Here is a 21,440-nt window from a genome sequence, read left to right on the forward strand (position 1 = left end):
AGTCAGCAAAACAGCTACATCACCCCGCCGCACAATCCGAACGAGAAGAGAATAGAAAAAACGCCGCGTTAATATTGTCAAGTTAGATAGTGTTAATGAAATGGTACTCTTTCTGCTGCATATACACCGATGCGACGCTTATGCAAACGTCTTTGTCACAATCACGTATTTTCGCTGCCTCCAGCAACTCACGTTCCCTCCTTCCTTTGTTTCGTCCCTCCACCTTCGCACCGTCCAGCTTGGGGGAACAACCACAAGTTCTACAATGCCCCGGTAAGTGGGAACCGTAATTGTTGCCAAGAGAAGCCGCATGCTCTCGAAGTCGATCATTTAAGCAACGTCCCGTCTGCCCTATGTAAACACGGCCACACGTTAGAGGAATCCTGTAAACCACCTCAGTGGCACAAGGTACAAACTTTGTCACGTGTTTCTTGCTACGTTTTTTCTATTCTCTTCTCGTTCGGATTGTGCGGCGGGGTGATGTAGCTGTTTTGCTGACTTTTTGGAACAGGCGGTGGGCGGTATGATTGTGCGGATTTGGCGCTACGCCCTGTCTCTGTTGAACGAGACTAAGCGCGTGCATGGCGATAGCAAAGTTGGAAGCTTTCAATAAAGTTTAGTTGCCAGTTAGCGTTTGTCCTGTGTGCTTCTTCGTCTTTTTGTCCCGTCTCTTTTGCGCTATTTTTAATATGAATGTCCATTACCAACTTGCCCAGCAGACCAAGCTTTAACAATAGAAAATATTTCAAAAACATTTTATTGGACCACATTTGTGTATATATGATTTACTTCAGGCGCTCTGTATGTTTTATCAGAAAAAGATACAAAAATAAGTGAATATGATGGAGTTCGGCATATCGCACATTTCGTAACAGATTTTTAGCGGAACCAAGTTAACAAAAACTTTCCACAGGGAAAATGCTGAGTGATCTCTTCGCTTTCACGACGACTCGGGCACAGGAAGTAAGAGCAGAAATAAATACGAAATCGCTATCATTACCAGTCATAAGAGCATAATAAGAGGGGAAAGCATACCGCGGAGAGTACGAATTCTCAATTTCCGGCTAATATAAAACACACGATTTGGCATAGCGTGAAACACACTGTGGGAGAGCCATTACCAAACAATGAGAACTCTATTCAGAATCTGTCAAGATTCAACGTCCCTAAACATTCCCCAAAATACATTTGATAAAAAAAAAAAATATGGCGCGAAAAAAAAAAACAAAAAAAAAACGCGGCTAAGAAACTATAGTTAGTGAATACAATAGTGGATGCATTTTATTTCGAATCTATAGCCTCTATACATTATTCTTTTTATGGAAATTTTGTAGAAAGTGGATAAATACTTTTGCAAGAGCGCTGTGATACACATTTGTAAGAAATAAGGAAAATAAATGTTTGGAGTGCAAGGTGCACCACCTTGCACTCCAAACAGAAAGTGCTTACTAACTGAGCGGTGCGCTCAGTTAGTAAGCACTTTCTGTTTTTGATTTGGCAACCGCCTCCGTTAATACACTATTAACCCTTAAACTTGTCTAGTAGGTTACCAGCAACTGAAGAGTGCAACCAGACTTTATCCAAGTTCCGTTTAAGAAATCGAGCATGCCAACGCAAGCGTATTCTGCAAAGCATTTAAAAAAAAACATTTGTGGCACTCTGAGCAAAGCTAAAACTACCCAGACCTGAAATTGTGTGATACAAGGCAGCACACACTCCTCGAACATTCACCACACTCTCTATTACGACAAGAAAGTGATTTTCTAGCTGCAGAATAAAATTAAAGCCAACCTGTGATTGTACTACTAGGTTCTTGAAGAGTTTTCCAGGCACATGGTATGCTTTCAGCACAAGAGAGTGCTGGTGAGGCCTGGTCAAGTTGTCAGACTCACCCCTCAGCAGCTGAGAACAGACACAACTGTGGCTTGTCTGTTCAAGGAAATGCTTAATCAAATAACCCCCAAAGTAATAAGTGGACGAATCATCAATTATGTTAGACTTGATGCCTGATGTCAGGTCAGAAATAACTAGCGGGATTATTGACGACTGATTGAGGAGGTCAACCTTGTCATCCTCTACGTTTCCATTGTTTGACAGTTTAAACAGTTTTTTTTTTATCAATATGTGTTTTAGTCCTGAGGTGAACTGGTACAGATTTAGGTTTGTATTGCAGCCCAGGATTTGTCATATAGCTCCAAAGATGTTCTCCAGTGGATCTTGCAGCAGGCGTTGTGTAACTAAGAACTTAAAGTCATAGCTGTTTGAAATCCCCTCCCAGAGCATGAGGACACTCTTTATAGTAAATTACCACCCCATGATGGTTTTTGGCTAGCTCCTACTTTGGAACTTCCATGCTGAAATCCATCCGACTTGCTGGTGAAGGAAATCGAGTATCTCAGATTTTCCTTTCAGAATGGCATGCCGCAACTTCTGTCCTGTCTTCTTGAATTGTGAGACATTTATATAATCAAAAAGTCTGTCCATCCTATCGCAGAAATAAGCTGTAGAAATAAGCTGTAGGCACACCCACACGGTGTCGATTCTTGGTCGGTATCCAAGCGTGCTAAGGCAATGAGACTAGGGATGCCGCGAACTTTTTTCGAATCGAAGTTTTGATGATCGAATCAAGCGGTTCGAAAGGTTCGAAAGATTTCGATTTTTCGAATTGTCTACATCGTAAAATTCGACGGAAGTCGAATTTCCGAACTTGTTAAGCTAAGAAGTTCGACGCTTTTCGAACCGTCGAACTTATTACGCTAAAAGATCGATCTTTTTCGAACTTTCGAACTTATTGCGCTGCAAAGTTCGATGCTTGTCGAACTTCCGAACTGACTGACCAAAAACTCGATGAATTTCGAACTTTCAAACTTATTTATCAAGAGAATTTGAAAAGATTCGAACTTTCGATTCCTGAAAATGCAGAACTTCGACGAACTTCGAACTTTTAGGGTAAAAGTTCGACCTTCGTCGAACTTCGAAAGACCGGCGGACGGTTTCATTTGAATTCAAGTAGTGAGGTACATTCTTAATTTTTTTTCTCGAACTTTTACACGCGGTGCTGCGTTCCTTACGAAAGACAATGCCGTTTGTTTCAATGTTCTGGCATGCTTAGTTTTAAAGAAATAAATTCCCGAAGGGGCGAGGAAGGACGACGGGTTTTTGACGATTATCGTTTGTGCCAGATTTGAAGCGCGCTGTAGCCGAAGCTGTTTATGGTAGAGATGTTATACTTTTTTTAAGAATGAGTGCCGTTTTAAGATGTGATTATTGTTATTCAACGTGAGTTTCGAAGAAATGTCCAAACATGTATCTACATGCAATTATGCCCTAAACTTGATATTTATTTTCGTCTAAGTTGTTTGAGGTATCGCATTTAAATTAACACAACAGACAGTACATATCATTGCCATCTGCAGAATACAAAATAATGAATTTATTGTTTTTTCACGTTCTGAACCTCTGAATATGCAAGAATACAACACTTCCGGCGAATTATTGATGGGTTTTTTTTTCTCCAGCTTTTTATCCCCGCATTTACTCTTTCTTTCTTTTTTTTTTTTTTTTTTTTACTATTGGCACAGGTATTAGGTCGAAAGACATAGCTTTGAACTTCCGAACCACTAAGCATGTGACGAGTAGTGCCTTCTGACAACGAGTTTCTAACAATGACCATCTACAGTGAAGAGCGGCAGTATAGCTATACATATGCATAAAGAATTTCAGATTAAAATAAGCTCGACCACGCCCTCTTTCCCTGTATTGTTTTCTTTAACAGTCCGAAATATCTGGAAGGAAAAGAAGGGAACTGAAGCCCCCCCTACCCTTCTTCCCCCGTTTTTCCTCTTCCGACGCCACTTCTATGGTATAACGCTCCTTGACCTCGAGTTGTGTCGGCTTTTTGCGAGGCGATTCCTCCGTCCCAGAAAATAAACCTCCAGGACAATTACAAACTTTGCCAGCGTCACTCGGGCGGGGTTCGATCGGATTACTACCAGCGTGCAAGGGGTGGCGAGGTAGTTTGCCAGGTCGCTTCAAGGTTTTTCTGAGCCTCAACCTCCTGCTCGCCCCTGGCCGTTTCGAACTGGATGAGTCTCGTAAAACAGTGTGTTCGTGTGATCACTACTGCGTGATGCAGGTTGAAACCCCCCCCCCCCCCCCCCCCCGGGCTGGAGGTCACAATTATAACTGATCTATGGTCACACGTCACTCTGCACTGGCAAATATTCCAGCATATCCGGGACACTCGTCGTCTCATTTAATTGCCTGACCAACTTCGCTGAATTTAGATATCACACCCTAACTTTTCTAAACTTGATTTTGTGAAAACCAGTGAGTCGTGAAAACGTTATTTGAAACTGAAACTGTGGAGGAACCTGAAAACCGGACTTCGAACTTTGAAAACTTGAACTAGAAAGGAATTCAAAATCTTCGAAGTTTTTTTTTTTCGACTTTAGCGTTAAAAGAGAATCGAAACCTTCGAACTTTTTGAACTTTATGCAGAAAGAAATTCGAAATCTTTGAATTGTTCGAACTTCATGTCTATAAAAATTCGAAGCGTTCGAGGTTTTCGAATTTTATTTCCAAAGAATTTCGAAATCTTCGAATTTATCGAACCTGAAGTAAAAAATGTTCGAAATATTCGAATCCGAAATTTTAGAAACCGTGAAAGCTTCGAACTTTTCGAATTCGAAACTCCACTGTGATCGTAAATTGCGAATATTTCGAATTCGAACCTTGGTCGGTACGAAAATATCGAAATTTTTCGAACTCGAACCTCAGTTCGCTTCTTAAATATCGAAACCTTTCGAAATCGAACCTGGGGTGGTTCGCGGCATCCCTAAAAGAGACACAGCACTTCGGTGTGCCAAGGAAGCTTTGAACACGCCGCGGGACCGACGAAACTTGCTTTCGACAAGTAGTGCCTTTTTCCCCGCCACTGCGCTTTCGAAAAAAATTTCCCCGTGTTCTTAGCGGCAATGTATCACGGCTTACACAGAATGTTTAGAACGTCTTCGGCGAATGACGACGAACGAGTAGAAAACGTTTCTTAAAGGGGCACTGACACTCCAAGGATTGTATTTTTTATTGTCTAAAACGATGTCAGTTGTATTCATAGACACGCAAAAAAATATAGCATCGCAAAAAAACAAAAAAAAAAACTTTTTTACGCGCGCGCGCGTCTTTTTATTTTTGGCGTTTTTCTCTCCCGCTCCTTGCCTCCTCGCTTCTTTTGATTTGTGACGTCAAAAATTATAAAATTTAGAAGCTTCGTAGGCGACATTTCTATAACATTGAATAAGGGCAATCGTATAAACATGTTTTTTAATGAAATTGCGAACGCACTACGGCCCTTTGTGAAATACCAAAAATCGGAGTCCGGTGTGATGTCGCCTCCTGGATTTGTATCCTCCCTCGGAAAACATGCCGCCCGGGCAGGCGGCACCACTCGCACGGAATGAAACCGGTTTTTCCCGGTCCGCCGGCGCCCTTATCTCCCACTCCTGACCTCCTCGCTTTGGGTCGCGGTGGCAACAGCGGTTCGGAACACGGAGTCGTGAAAGGAAGTCGACTCACAGGACTCCGCAATATTTGACGTCAACGCACCGGCGCGGATCCCGCGGGAACTTCGACCTCGACATTTGGAGATTATTTTTTTTTTACTTCAAAAATACTGAATTCCCAAGTTTCTAATTTTGATGGTAATGTCCCGGCATCGTTTTCAATTGTTTCGGGTAAAACAAAATTATTTTGATGCAACGCTAGCAAAACGGAAAAAAAGCTGCATGCAAGATGGCCGTCCGGTGGCCGCACTCGCGCTGCAGCGAAGAAGCGGGGATGCGCGATCCAGCAATTGTCATTGAAAACAGTGACTCCACATTTGATCTGCGGTTAAATAGAAGTGCCGGTAATGCATATATTGTTGACATAGTTATGCGGGATGATAGAGGATTCAACTTAAAGCAAAGGTTTTTACAGCGGAGCTGTTGAGGGCTAGTTTCCCCAGGATCGTGTCCCCCACAAAGAAATGAAATCACCGAACTCTGGACACCTAGCGCCATCTATGAGCGACGGCGGCAAGCCACCTATCTGGTTGCCACCGTCGCTCATAGATGGCGGCAGCCTTTCCTTTCTTACTTGCCGACTTGCGACCGGCCATTACTTTCCATTGTACAGCTCCGCTGGTCTTCCTTCTTCATCAGGGTGGAAAGGCTGAAAGTTTTTGTTATTGTTTCGTACCTTAGTGAAAAGATGCCTCCAAATCAGGACCCAGTTACGTGCGTCGTAGTTAACGAAGTACAATCCTGCGAATCCGGGATTGACAATCACGGCTGTGTTTTCGTCGGATGAATCCTCGATTATAGCTGTGTGGAAAATGTAAGAAAACAAGGTGCGATTAATATTTGATCTTCCACAATCATTCTACGAAGTTCTTCGCAGCTTCGCGGAAAAAATATGAGTCTTCTGCACAACGTTATCTCGGCGTCCTTTTTAATAATTTTACATAATAAAAAGAAACAGTGCATTTTCGAAATGTGCTGATAAGATCTCGACAAAAATATTATCTACGTTGTTTGCGCGAGCGTTCAATAGACCCTTCTGAAGACCCCGTCAAGCAACATTGGCGGTCGCCATTTCTTGGACATGAAGCGTGTGACTGGATCCGAGTCGGACCCGAGCGCTGACGCAGCACTCGTTTTCGATACGAGCTGAGCCGAGCTTACGCCGAACGCTGTGGCAGCCCTAGCGTCCAATACTCGATCGGAGTGCGTTCCCTAACAATGGACGATTCTGATAGCTGGCGCAGCGGCTACTAGATGGCGCGTACTTTTTAAAAGGGTCTATGAAGCGCCAAACGCAAGACGAACCGACCGACCACTAATAGGGAGTTTTAGCAAGTCGTTTCCACCCGAACGGTTCGTCCTCGAACGCATGGGCGACGCCACTGCGCATGCGCGCGCGAGTCATTCGGGGCGTTGGGAGGCTCTTCTCGTTCGTTTCTCCCATTCCGGCCGCTGGAGTCGTCATCGGAACGCAGCCAGGATCGTTCACGGCTCGGGTGAAAAAAAAAAGATGGCGGTCGGTTTGGCGATTGACAGTGTCGACCAAAGAGGTTAGAAGTACTAGGAGGGGGCACGTTGCAATGTTGGTGAAGCCTAGTCATAAAAAAAGTTTAAACGATTTTGTGCCCAGCGTGACCGCAGATCTCTCTGGCGATTGGTGCGCGTGACATGTCACGTGTGAGATGGATGGTTGATTGTAGAAGGACTCCTTGCAGGCTTGTGCGCGCTCCGTCCGGTAGGTTTTATCAGATCGAAGGCTAGACTGTGGTGTCTTCTAGTACCCCATAGCAAGACTAAGGCTAGCTACGGTCACGTGATGTGGTCACGTTGGCATGTTAAGTGAGGAGAGTAAGGAGGAAAACGAGAAAGAGGCGAGGCGTCAAGGGAGCACGGCTTGTGGAGGCTACGCGGCCGACGTCCATGCCCTCTCCTACCCTTCTATCCTCCTTGGTGCCGACCCAGCCGAGCGTTAGGCTTAGGACAGCGGGAGGCGATCTGGGGAAACGGAACAAAAGGTCCCGGAACAAATGGTCTCGGAACAAATGGTCTCGGAATAAATGGTCCCGGAATAAATGAACCCGGAACAAATGGTCCCGGAACAAATGGTCCCGGAACAAATGGTCCCGGAATAAATGGTCCCGGAACATATGGTCCCGGAACAAATGGTCTCGAAACAAATGGTCCCGGAATAAATGGTCCCGAAACTAATGGTCCCGGAACAAATGGTCCCGGAACAAATGGTCCCGGAACAGATGGTTCCGGAATAAATGGCCCCAAAACTAATGGACCTGGAACAAATGGTCCCAGGTACAAACTAGGAAAAAATGGTCCCAAATAAAGATCGCCAATGTGGCTTCTGCGTTTTCGGATAAATCCGATAAAATCCAATAACTCTCGTCAAATTTCGAGGCTGCCGGTCTCACGAACTCGACCGGTTTTTATATTTTTCCGGGAAGCTCCGAAATTTGTTTTGCTCGTTATGTGTGCTACCATGGCGCGTCATGACGAGATGGGAGTACGTAATTCGGGATTTGTATGGCTTCATCAGTATGACCCTAGGGGTTCTAATTTTTCGTTTCAAAGGAACCTACTGATATCATAAATATTCTAAAGCCCCTAATATTAAAATAGTAATAACTCCTATGGTATCATATATGGTAACTAAATTTACAGCTAGGAGATTACTGTTGGACAGTATTCATTTCGAAAATATTCTGACGATTTTGAATAAAATTAAGTTCAACACCCGACCGCTTGCTTCGAAGTAACCGGCCTCAACATTTAGACGAGATCATTCATTCCACCAAGAAATCGCTGATTGCATAACGGATGAAATATATTGTATGGTATATCTTAGTTAAAAAAAATCTTATTACGGGACCATTTCTTCCTACATTGGACTTTGTTCCGGGACCATTTGTTCCGGGACTATTAGTTCCGGGACCATTAGTTCCGGGACCATTTGTTCCTACACCCAGCGATTTGCGATCCTGTTACTCTGCTTCATTTGAGAGGTTGAACCAGATCATTTCTAGGACTTCTTTCAATGGTAAGCGATCGTGAATGCTCGAAATTGCGCATGCTAGTACATTTTTGCGATCTGCGGGCAAAATAGCTGCTTTGGCGACCGCGAGCAGTCAAAATGATTCGGTTTGACGGCCCACAACGTGAACTGTCGTTCACGTTCAAGATGACGAAGACACACCACATACCTTTACGGTCGCTCAGTTCCTTTTTACTCTATCTAGCTTCGCAGTTCTTGAAATTCCGACTGGCAAATGTTACGTCGGCCGACTTGTTTACATCAGTCGCACGCCGGAAACACGAGCCGCCGTGGATTTACACGTTGCAGAATGTTTGAAATGTAATAATAATACTTTATTTGTACAGGGCCATAAAAGGCAATGCTGCCCATACCGGAAGCCTTGTGTACCCAACCTGGGGCCCGGAAAGGCATGCATATGCATCAACAATAAACTATAAAAAAGCAAAGAAAAAAAAAGGAAAAAAGGATTAGGGCCCCAGGCGGCCCGGACCAGCTCTGAGCCCGCCAGAGACAGTGCTGCGTCCGGCCTCAACGTGCTGTCGAGGCAGGACACCACGCAATCCCCAGCCGACCCACCACCGAACACAACTCCCGCGAGGCCTAGCCGCAGTCCGACAGAGGCGACGACGGGCATAGGTGACCCCAAAAGACTACCGCACGCGCTGCGTAGCCTTCATGATAGTCTAGAAGATGGCGCCCCCGGTCAAACACAATCATCATCATCGTCTACGCGGTTGCGCCAGTTTCACGATTTGCTAAAATACGTCAAATTTCACGTACGGTTCCACAGACTGGACCAGCTGCACCGTTGGTGCTTTCGGAACCGTTGGCTCGAAGAACGACCCGCTAAAACTCCCTACTAAAAAGGTGGGCATGCATGAACCGCGGAAGGGGTGGCTACGAAGCTTCTATTTCCACCCATATTTAGCAAGTTAGTAATGTTTTCACATTGTTATCTTTGTGTGCCCCGTGATACTCGAACTCTGCATGAACGTGAGGAATGCCCAGACATCAATCTTCTAAAAGAAGCCATACTCCGTTGTACCTTACGATGGACAGCAGAAAACGCCGTGAGTCATTAAGGCCTATCCAACGCCGTTTGAGTATCACGTGACCTTTGAGATGTGTAGGACGCGTAACAACGCGATACGTTTACAGCCCTGGATTGAGTGTGATGGCTCGAAGCGCCCGCCATGGTCCATCGTGAAACGGAGTGCCATTTCCGTGCCGAACAGCGAATAATAACACGGAAAGGTTTTGGCCTAAGTTTTTGTTCAGCACTGCTAAAGTTTTGCGCTGTTAAAGTCTTACCGCCGAATTCAGAAACCTCACTCAAACTACACTCAAACTGAAGGGCCCCTCCACTTCCTCGAGGAAGGCGCGAGGGCCGGCGCTGGCCAATCGCGACGGCGGATCCGTCCTCGCGATTGGCCAGCGCCGGCCCTCGCGCCTTCCTCGAGGAAGCGGAGCGGCCCTTCAGTTTGAGTGTAGTTTGAGTGAGGTTTCTGGAATTCGGCGGTTAGTCTCGGAAAACTTTTCAGTAAATCTCAGCAGCATATTTTTTTAAAGGAGCCTAAAATAAAATTATCATGAGCTGAAATAATGACCTTATTAATGTGCACTTTAAAGAGTGTGATAATCTACCTTCTTCCGTGGTCATCCAGTGAACTTTCTTCTTGGTCGGCGCAAACCTATCTGGCAACTTTGATGCCCCAAGGAATGTGATCGGTATAGAAAATGTGCTTCTGAAAAACACAATACAAAATACATAAAACACTTTATGCTGCGAACATGAACCAAACGGTAGTAAATAGGGAAGAGGTGTTATTAGGTAACCTGCTTAAATATTTTGAATCTAAAAGGCTGTGAGCTTTCTTAGAGTTAGACACTTAGATTTGGGACATTGTGAAAATGGCCTTCGGATTATTACCTTCATACATTTGCAGGTCAGAATCTGGAAACCACTGCCTCCGCGAATAGAAAAACAAAGGACGCGAGTCCGACCTAAATTCCGGCGAGATTTTGAGCCAGCAAGTAGCGTTGCGTGATGGTCACGTGCAAGAACCCTATGGAGCGAGCATGTGTTTCGGACACGTCTTGGGTGCATTGGAACGTAAAGTAAGGAAGGCCAATCAAAGGACAACACAGAGAACGCTCAGAGAACAGACTATGGCTGCTACGTTTACATAGATGCGAGAGTAGTGCAATACATTGAGAAGGAAAAAATGAAAGCCGTTTACAACTCCCTGTAACGCCGAATTAGAGCGCAGCTCTTGAGGAGGAGGAGGGGAAGGTACGGAGAGGGGGCTTTGCCCCTCCTTCTCTCCTGCTCGCCTCCCATTTAGGGGAAATTTTGCGCTAAATTTAGCGGAACAAATTCCCTGCTAAATTTAGCGGAGATATTTGTGCGCTAGATTTAGCGGGAAATTTTTCCGCTAAATTTGGCGGGGAAAATTTTCCGCTACATTTAGCGGAGAATTCCTTCCGCTAAATTTAGCGCGGAAATTTTTCCGCTGCATTTAGCGGAGAAAATTTCCCGCATAATTTAGTGGGGAATGTTTTCCGCTAAATTAAGCGGGGAAAATGTTCCGCTAAATTTAGCAGGGAATGTTTTCCGCTAAACTTAGCGGGGAATTTTTTCCTATATATTTAGCGGGGACAATTTTCCGCTAAATTTAGCGGGGAAATTTTCCGCTAGAATTAGCGGGGAAAATTTTCTGCTAGATTTAGCGGGGAAAATTTTCCGCTAGATCTAGCGGAGAAAATTTTCCGCTAGATTTAGCGAGGAAAATTTTTGCTAGATTTAGCGGGTAAAATTTTTCGCTAGGTTTAGCGGGGAAAGTTTTGCGTTAAATTCAGCGGGGAGAATTTTCCGCTAGATTTAGCGGGGAAATTTACCCATCATGCACCGCGCGGTTACTCCGACGCCGACGCCGCTCAAGCCGGAAACGGGCGCCTAAGAGCTGCGCTCTAAAAAATCACACGCTCCCAGTCCCCATCCTTCTTCCCTTTCCACCCAAACAGGATCGTAATATGTCGATTGAATCCGCTACGGCCGCATCCACGTATTCGAGGCTAATGGCTGGATTTACATGGATGTGATCGTCGAATCGAGCGAGGACCAATCACACGTACCCTATTTCTTCCTCTTCTACTCATGTACTTTCAATCAAAATAGTCACATTCGATGCGCTGGGGTCGCATCCAGGTAAACTCAGCCTATGACGAGCAGCCATGCGAGGGCCGTCTTTCAATAAGATACAGGGGGAACCAAATCAGCTTCGAGCGTTGGGCTGGCAGACAAACATTCAAGGAGCCTGAAGTGCAGACCAACTTGCCTGGGGTATGGAGTGGCAATATTTCAACTACATATTGCACCGCATTTCAATATTCACGTGAAACGCTGTTCCTGGCACGACCAACGACATCTATGTCCGCTGAGAGGATCAGATAGTCGGGGAAGGCGTTAATTTGTCGTCAGGGATCCTGGGTCCAATCCCCCCGCCCGTTTCGATCTGGATGAGCATCGTACCAGCGCAAGGTCGTGTATTACTACTGTGAGTGGTGCACGTTAAAGACCCCAGGCTAGTGGGTGTAACGCACTGGGTAAATTGCTAATTTACAGCTGAGAGACACGTCGCTTATTAATTCAAGGCGGACTAACTTCCGGCTGTATACGCTCACCACTTTCTTCCGTTTGTCCCGCCCTGCACCGCTAGCCACCTCGAGCGAGAGAGAGGAAATTTTTATTGGGAAACAAACACCTCGTCCGGCGCTCGAGCGAGCTTAAAACCTTCGATGATGCTTCGGCGTCTCATGGGCCTCAAGCGTGTACGCGCAGACAAAGCACGACGGAAGGCAGGGAGCGTGAGCCGGAGGCATTTGAAAGACGCGCCTTGCCCTGCTCACCCTCTCAGCGAACATAGAAGACAAAAGCCGCGCATGACGTCGTGATTAGCGAGTCTCCGATCCACCCCGTCATACCTCCTCTGTACTCACAAAGCCTGGCCGCTCGACGACGGTGCCATGGAGTACCCGGTCGCAGATTTGGAGCGCGAGGATCTGGCAGCACAGAGCATATCTCGGGGAACTTGGACGTCAGCCCGCAGCTTTTGCAGCGGCGAGGATCCGAAACATGGTTTTCAAACCCGACGAGAAAAGAGGCGGTAGCGCGAAAAACGCGAGGAGCACGAGCGGACATTCCATCGCTCGAGAGAAGTGCGTTTCGGCGTCTCGCCGCAGCGGGGCGCCCGTTACGTGGCTCTCCTCTCATCCGTTGTCTGCAACTGTACTTTTTCAATTTCGGCGGCAACTTCTCGTGGCTATCTGCCAGTTTTTGTCAGTATAGAGGGAGGCTATGGCCCCATACGGCAAACACGCTCAACTTTGACGAGAGTGCGATACGAAGCTTTAAACGCACGCTAAGAAACGAGGCGCGTGACGACTGCATCTTAACATCGGCCCGCAGCCGATAAGACTGCGGCTGAAAAGAAGGAAGAAGAACGAAGCGTGAGCATGACGAACCTCACCCCGCACTCCTTCAACTGTCAGTGACTGATACTGGCCCCGAGTCGGCCCTCAGAGCACGAGTCCGTCGCGCCATGCTTTCGCAGGAACAAAGCTACGCCCTGAAATCGCACTAAGTTCACCATACTTCGTTCACCTTTAAGCTGAGACTCGAAGCTCCGCCTTCAGCGCGAGCTCGCTGGCTTCCGCAGTGCTTTGGTTGCGCGTGAATGCGCGTTCTCTCTTTTGTTAACAAGGGAGAACAACAAGCTCGCGCTGAAGGCGGAGCTTAGTGTCACAGCTTAGGGGTGAACGGGGTACAGGCGAATACTTTAGTATAGGCCGGGAAACTGAGGGAGAGGAGGTGTCGAGAGGTGACGTCAGAACGCCGAGCTCTGATTGGAAGGATTAGTGAATAGACCGAAGAGCTGCCTTTGTCTCTACTGCACTCGTCGAACGCGTTCGAATGCAAAAACCAAACTCCGGACGCCGGCGTTCCGCCTTCGAAAGCGTTCGACGAGTGCATTGGAGACGAAGGCAGCCTGCGCCGCTTTTCTCGGCTCTTTCTACTAGCACCACCCGTATTTATCCAAATATAAGAGTGCTCGAATATTTCTACGGAACACTTACTCTTCGCTGGATATATACCTGGCCTGTCTCAGAGAGATGGTTTTATTCAGATAGTTGCGGTGAAAGGACAACTCGGGAAATCCTTCGCTCTCCAACCAAGATCTCGCGTGGTGAGCTATGTTCAGCCTCGGAGGACTCTGGTCAGCCTGTAAAGTAAAAACATAATGTGCGACACGAGATAGTTAACGCAACCATTAAATAATGTAAAAAGGGGGATCGTAGCGCTTTCATTTAATTAAAGCAACTTCATCAATGTGTCCAATTGCCCTTACACGTTCAGACACAGCTTTGTGCATAATATTTGCCAGTGTCCATTGCAAGTCTGGCTGCCAAGGGAGGTGCCATTGGCAACGTATACGCGACCACAAGCGTCGATGTAAATGGTATTTTACGGTGAGACAAACACTTACTATAACGTTTTAGTAGGATTATTTCTGCTCTCATCGACGAAAATAAGAGTAAAGCCGGGTTCTCAAGAAGGACGGTGTTGATCTAGTAACCTGATGACAATAGTGCGCTCACCCCAAAGCTGAGACTGCGGCGGGAGTGCCCGCCCGACCAATCAGCCACCTCCCTTTGGTCACCTGACCCGGCCCTGCGCCTGGCTATGGGCAAGAGCGTGATGACGTGGAGAAAGAGAGACACAGGTCTGGTCCAACTAGGACATTGCTTCCGTCACAGTCTCCGCTTTGGGAGGGGGGGGGGGGGGGGGGGGGGCACACTTTTTAAGCACCATCGAACTTGTCGCTAGCTGCTAGTAATCTTGGTCGTTGTGTCAGGGATAGGAACGGTAAGAGGGCGCCCTGAAACATTTAGTCCGCAATATATCAACAGTGTACCTTCAGATGCGCAGGGCACGGTTTATTATGTTGACGCTTCTTGCTTACTGCTTAGTTCTTCGGCATCCTCAATTTTATTTGCTACGAAGTGATAATAGAATTTCTTCCCCTTTTATACGAGGCAGTTAATGGCTGCGTTGGGATACCCTCTAAATTGTTTTGATAAAGAATGGCGTAGTTTTTTTTGTTTTTTTTTTTGTTTTTTTTTAAGCAAAAAAGGTAAACCGAAATTAGAGCGCCCACGCGGTCTCATGTGGTACTCTGGGAACTCACGCGTTTCGCAATGACGTAGGTAGTGTGACGTCAGATACTTTCAAAAAAGGTCGTAGCGGTCGGAATGAGGGCGTTGCCAGAAGTAAGGTGGATTCCTTATCCCGCAATCAGGCGTGATTTTTTTTTTTTTTTTGCGCTTAATCAGGATTTTATTTAGCAGACAAAGTTTCATTCCGTGCGCTTTTCTGCGCTGTAAATTAGTTGTCATGTTGCCGTATTAGATGAAGCTGTATACCCTTGTAGGTACAACAACAACAACCACCACTCAAGACCAACAATCTATCGATCCCAGTAGGTGCTTTGTAAAGGGGCACTCCACTCTTCCAACGTAATATTGCGTTGCATGGCTTCCCAAAGAACAAACAGGAGTTGGGCCGGAGGCTGGCTGAAATTCCTACAGGGTTGTAACCTATGACATGACTGCAACTTCGGAGCCAGTCACAAATCCGAGTCACTTCTCTGACTAAAGCTCGTGCCCCGCACCGGCCTTTGACCCCTGCAGTGGCGGCGGACAAAATCCAGCTCTCCTAGATCGGCGGCGAACAGCCGCCGATCTAGGAGAGCTGCATGCGAACCTGCGAACCTCGTGCGCCCGAGCTGCATGCGAACCTGGGAGCTACTCGTTTGTTTCTTTAAGAAAATCTGTGCCACTTTTGAGGAAAAGACTACAAATAAATCGAGGGTGCATCCCCCTCAGCAGACGAGTATAGTCGTCAGCTGCTACGGGATTCAGCTTGGCCATAACGCTGCCCACCTCCGCTGGCAGTAAACATGAGAACCTTTGAGGTCAGCTCAGATCTTCGAAACCTATCTTACTACAAGACCGTTTAAATTTGACCGAATAAGAGGTGTATGTCTCCTCCGACACGAAAGGGTTGCAAAACGCTTCCCATGTCAACCTTTGTCAAACTGTATTATCATTAACCGCAATGACTTCAACAGCGTTCAATTTACGTTGACGCATTTCTAACTCTAGTTTTTCTCGAGCGGAGCGGCCTTCCTCTTCCTTTCGCTTAGAAATTTCGCTGGCTAATGGGCCACACGTTTCGATGGCCGCCACTATCTCGGACTCCATCACAACCTTGGTCACTTTAAACCCGATGTTCCTCCAAGCGTAAAAAAAGGTTTCATTATCGCCACGAGAATCATCGTGCCGATTTTCTGAAATTCACAGAAAATGTTGCTGCTTTTATCCCGTGCCTTTCATCCATTCGTGACACTTGATAAATTTCTTAAGCCTTAACCTTAACGATAAAACTGCCAGTTTGTTCGTTTGTTACGCAATCTGTAGTTCGTGCGAGAAATCTTTGAGTCTGATATCTAGTACACCTCTCCTTGCCAATTAGTCGAAACGTAAAAAAGAAAGAGACCTTGTATAACGAAACATGGTTAATGAAAACCAACTAAAAAAAAAAAAACGGGAACGAAGAATGGAACAAACACGACAGAACCGAGCTGTGTAACATTATCACTTGTATAACATTATCAATTCTTTTCACATCGACATCTCCGCAACAATTTTAATGCACCTTCAACAGTTACAGGAGCTTGTGGTCATCTTGTACCATGATTATGATCTGGTTGGTTCTTTGTGCAATTGAGTATATGTTTATGCCCTAGAAGTAAAACCGTTCTGGTTCTTTTAGATTACAGAATAAAAACAACAATTATTACTAATATTATAACAAATATTACGTTTTTATACCATACTTAAGAGGAACATTGTGTCTACATACGTCATTCAATGCCTTGTAGAAGTCCTCTTCGTTGAGAGTTGAAAATTGGGCCCGCTTTACTAGTAGCTGCAGTGAGAGAACATGTTCGCTACGAGAAGTTAAGGATCGTCTAGATAACAATAAAATAATAGTTTCAGTTAATATTGAGGCAATAATTTATGCGAAATAAAATATTCTGTCGATCAAAATGGGAAATATGAGACAACAAAAGGTACCTTGATTGCCAAATGAAACTCGTCCCCCATCAGTCTGTGAAACATCCTCATTATGTTGCGCGCCTGTGAAGAACGCATTAATATTACCAGTAAGTTGTAAGTTAATGCGTTTAAAAAGTACCATTTATTTAATACGTATACTGATCAATGTCCAGGGTCAATCAAAGTATTTCTCAATAGATTTTCTTCTCTTGGCCAGGTATTGTTCAATCTCAAAGGACACAATATAAGGCGTGTGTACATTACGCTTTTTACGTAATTATACTGACAAATCTATAAAACAAGGCTGCTCACAAGCAATGCCATAATTTCCCTTGCCGGGCGCAATTTCAGAAATTCAAGTTGTCTATTTCTTTCAAGACTTGTTTCCCGCAAATAGCTGACAAAGTCGTGGAAATCCCCACGGTTTTCCTAGTCACGGGAACCGCCCGAAGGTGGAAATAGACGAATGCAACTTCTTGATAGGACACGAGAACTACAAAAGCACGCGATTTTGGATCATTTACGGTCAACGCCTTGACTAAAATTTGGGCTCGGGCTTTTGTTTAATCAATGCAGTGACGCAGAGCCAAATTTCAGCAATAGCCGCCACTCAAAACGCGTTTCGTGCCTGGCCATAGCCTCCTTTATACTCACAAAGCCTGGCAGTTCTATGACGGAGCCATATAGAGTGCCCGGTCGCAGATTCAGAGCGCGAGGATCTGGTAGCACAGAGCGTTTCTCGGGGAATCTGGTATTCAGCGCACAGTTTTTGCACCGGCGAGGACTTAAAACATGGTTTTCAAACCCGACGAGGAAAGAAGCGGTATCCCAAAGAATGCGTAAAGCACGATCGTTTGTTTGTTTGTTTATTATGGGGTGTCGAGAAAGGGGGAAACCAGGAGATGTGTGGGCCTCAATTAATGGGCGAGTCGCTACCTGGTTGTTGGGAAAAAGGATAGAAAGAGGGAAGATGAAAATTATATACACAAAAAGAGGAGTTAAAAGGTCCATTTTTTACAACTAATCTAGTTATAAATTTCCGCTCAGTTAGTTACCAACATAGTTCAGAGCCTTTGGTTAGGGAGCGAAGTGGAAGAAAATCACAATCTATCCGCCAGGCAAGTGTCACGAAGAAAGCGCAGAAGAGCGCGGAAGGCTTTCTCCGCTGTTCCTCTGGTTCCTCTGGGGTTCAAAAGTTCTGCAGTAGTTCCATATGGCAGGCCAGATAGTGTGTAGTGATGGAAAAGAGTTCTTCTGGCCTCTTGATGTGTGGAACAAACCAGAAGGGCATGTTCTGTGTCCTCTGGGTCGCCGCAGGTGGGGCAGTTAGGATCCGCTTTGCGACGCATCATGTGGAGCCGCATGGCAGTGTATGGGCAACCAGCCCGTAGCCTGTGACGAAGGCTTGTCTCAGCCTTAGGGAGCTTGCGGGGAACCACGGGGGGTGGCCTCCCCGTTGCGACCCCAGGATGTGGATGCCGTTCTGTGAGGATCTCACGGATGAATCGATGAGCCTCGTTGAAGCGATCCAGTAAGAAGGTTCGGACTGGATCGTCATGGGCCTTTGCAGCCAGCTGGTCCGCCCGTTCGTTGCCAGGAATCCCGACGTGAGACGGGATCCATTGCAAAGCAAGGCACCATCCCATGTCTTCAACTGCCGCTGCCTCAGACGCGACTCTCGAGAGTCGCGTCTGAGGCAGCGGCATACAAAAATACAAAAATGGTCTATGGTTGTCTATGGAAAATTATATGGCTGGCTATCACCCCCTATGGCCCTCTATGGTCGGCCATAGAAATCCATAAAGACAGCTACAGCCAGCTATAGAAAAATCTATGGCCCTGTGTCTAAAGACTGGGAACCAATACATTTTCTTTACCCGCTTATAGATAATTCTATGGCCAAAAGTCTAAAGACTGGGAACCAATAAATCGTCTTTAACCGTCTATAGAAAATTTTATGGCCCAGAGTCTAAAGACTGGGAACCAATAAAATTGCTTTAGACGCCTATAGAAAATTATATGGCCCCATTTCTAAAGACAGCGAACCAAGAAATGTTTTTTACCCGCCTATAAAAGATTCTTTGGCCCCGAGTTTAAATACTGAAAACCAATTATTTGTCTTTACTCGTCTATAGAAAAATTTATGGCCCCGAGTCTAAAGGCCAAGAACCAATAAATGTTATTTCCACGCCTATGAAAATCACTACCGGCGCTTACTTTTTGGTAAAAACACTCCACGTTAGAAAATCAAATCAATACTAAATTTTTGTAATGAAGGTGACAAACCATGACCCAAGATATGTTCTCTGCTGTTGCAACGAGTCGTGAAAACCAGTAATATTGTTTGTTTGAAAAATCCATTAAAATATTTGTGCCACAATTAAAATAATTATTACCCCCCAAAAGTGAAAATAAATTACAATGGCGCCGAACACTGCAACCAAGCAATAGCTTGATTGCAATCTTCAGCACCAATGTACTGCATGTCATCACTGCATTGTCAACGTGATTCATCAAACTTATTAAAAAGATAATCAATAAATTGTAGTTAATTAGCCTAATGATCTACATTTGCTTTTTTCAGGGTGTTGAATTAAGAGATGGGGGCTATTCCAAGAGACAATTCAAATAATGTATTAAGTACGAGTAATATTTGCTCCGCCTCTCCGTGTTTTTGAGACAAATGATGGGTCACCGGGAAAGTCGGATTCAAAAATTAGACTGCCATATATACAGCTAGTGCGAACATAGCATACGTTCGCACTAAATGTATAAATGGCAGTCCGGTGTTGCTGCGTTGTTGCTGCGTTGTTGCTGTTGTGTGGGGTAGAGTTCTGCTTGTGTTGTGTGTATTCTGTGTGTTCAGAGATGTATGTATATCTACCATGTAGCGTTCACAAGTTTGGGGAACTTGAAGTAAAAATTTTTTTAGAGTTTGCTGGCAAAAGAGAGCCATAGGATAAGCCATAGAGGAGTCTTTAGCCAACCATTAGACAAGCTAAAGAGCGCTATGGCTGGACAGCGATAGGGCCATAGACAAAGCTAAAGAGCCCCATAAAGGCGACCATAAAGAAAGCTGAAGACAACCATAGAAAATTCTTTAGCTAATTGGGCCAAATAGCTAAAGCCGACCATAGGACATTTTTGTATGGGATCGCCAGCAGGTGGGTTGCATTATGAAGTCTCTGAAGCTGCTGAAGAGCACCTCTTGAGTCTGTGAGTACGACAGCTTTTGTTGGTGACGAGGTGTTCTTAATAGACTCAAGAGCAGCCCAGATGGTAACCAGTTCTGCCGTGGTTGACGACGATACAAAATTTGGCCTGCCCGATATATCATAGCTAGGGTGTGTACTTTCCGGTGTTTATTTGTGAGGAAAATCGGCGGATGTTTTTCGGTGTTTATTTATTTTCGACACACCGGTGTATTTCGGTGGAACGTCTCACGACGAGGCGAAAATCGGTGATTATCGGTGGAAAAAATGCGATTGATCACAGACAGAGAGGTCCAATTTTATTCACATATTTCATACACTACTCCAGGAAGCATATATTTCTCACACTTGGCTATAGTAGATGCAAGCATTCTTCTAGAGCCTTGCATCCGTCATGGCAGCACGTTCCTTGCGGTTCACAACCCGCAATTTCGAAAACGCGGGCTCCACATTTGCGCTGGACACAGGAAATCCCAAAAAATGTCCAGCGAGGCTTGGGACAGTAGTGGCCAGTCAGGTAAATTAAGTTTCCAAAATAACACTGGATCAACGGTGCTAGATACAGCATACTGGCGGTAACAAAGAAACTCTGATTCTAGGTCACTCAGCTAGCTCTCGTCTTGGAGGACCAGCCGATAGATACTTTCATAAGGCACAAATCCCTCTGGCAGCTCCACGTTTATGCACGGATTAACAATTGGCACGCGGAACCAGAACGACGATTCATCCATGAAATCTGTGGCGTAGTCCCATCCTGACCTTTCCGTTCACTTCCCATCTTGGTGGCCTTCTACTCCGCGTGACGACGAAGGGAAGCAAGTCTCAGGTTGAGAAAACCCGCAGACGCAGGACGGACGCGCCTTCTCAAACACGTCTGCAATTTTTTTTACAGAACGGTCCTTTTAATATACAGCGAAAAACTCCCCCGCCAACAAAACCCTTTGTCCGTTTGCCCCAAAGCCCTTGGAAACTAAACAGATAACAAGGAACGCATCTCAGTTCTGAAAGGTCATTAGCCCTGTACGACGACACGGATGTTGGCAGTGTCTTCCAGGAACCACAGCAACCTCTGAATACATGGCTTGCACCGACATTACTTGGCCAGACACAATAGGGAAAGGGCACATGAGAGCGTACCCTCCACTGCGTTAATTTTTCCACAAAAGGGGGCCATGGGAGACACAATGGGGGAAAGGCGTGTGAGAGCTTAGCTTCCACTGCGTTCACTAGACGCTTTTGACCCCCAGAAAGGAGGGCGGACTGACGCCACCTGCAAGCCACGTATGGACACTGGAAGGATGCAGGATCCACGAGATAACACGTTTGACGAACCTCTACGGGGAAAGGGCTTCGCTTGGTCGGAAACGTGCAACGACCGGTGCTTTTCGGTTTTAACCAGGGCGAAAATATCCAGCCACCGGTGTTTTTCGGTTTTAGCCG

The sequence above is a fragment of the Ixodes scapularis genome, unplaced genomic scaffold (assembly GCF_016920785.2).
Source record: "Ixodes scapularis isolate PalLabHiFi unplaced genomic scaffold, ASM1692078v2 PGA_scaffold5__190_contigs__length_132052651, whole genome shotgun sequence".
Taxonomy (NCBI): Eukaryota; Metazoa; Arthropoda; class Arachnida; order Ixodida; family Ixodidae; genus Ixodes; species Ixodes scapularis.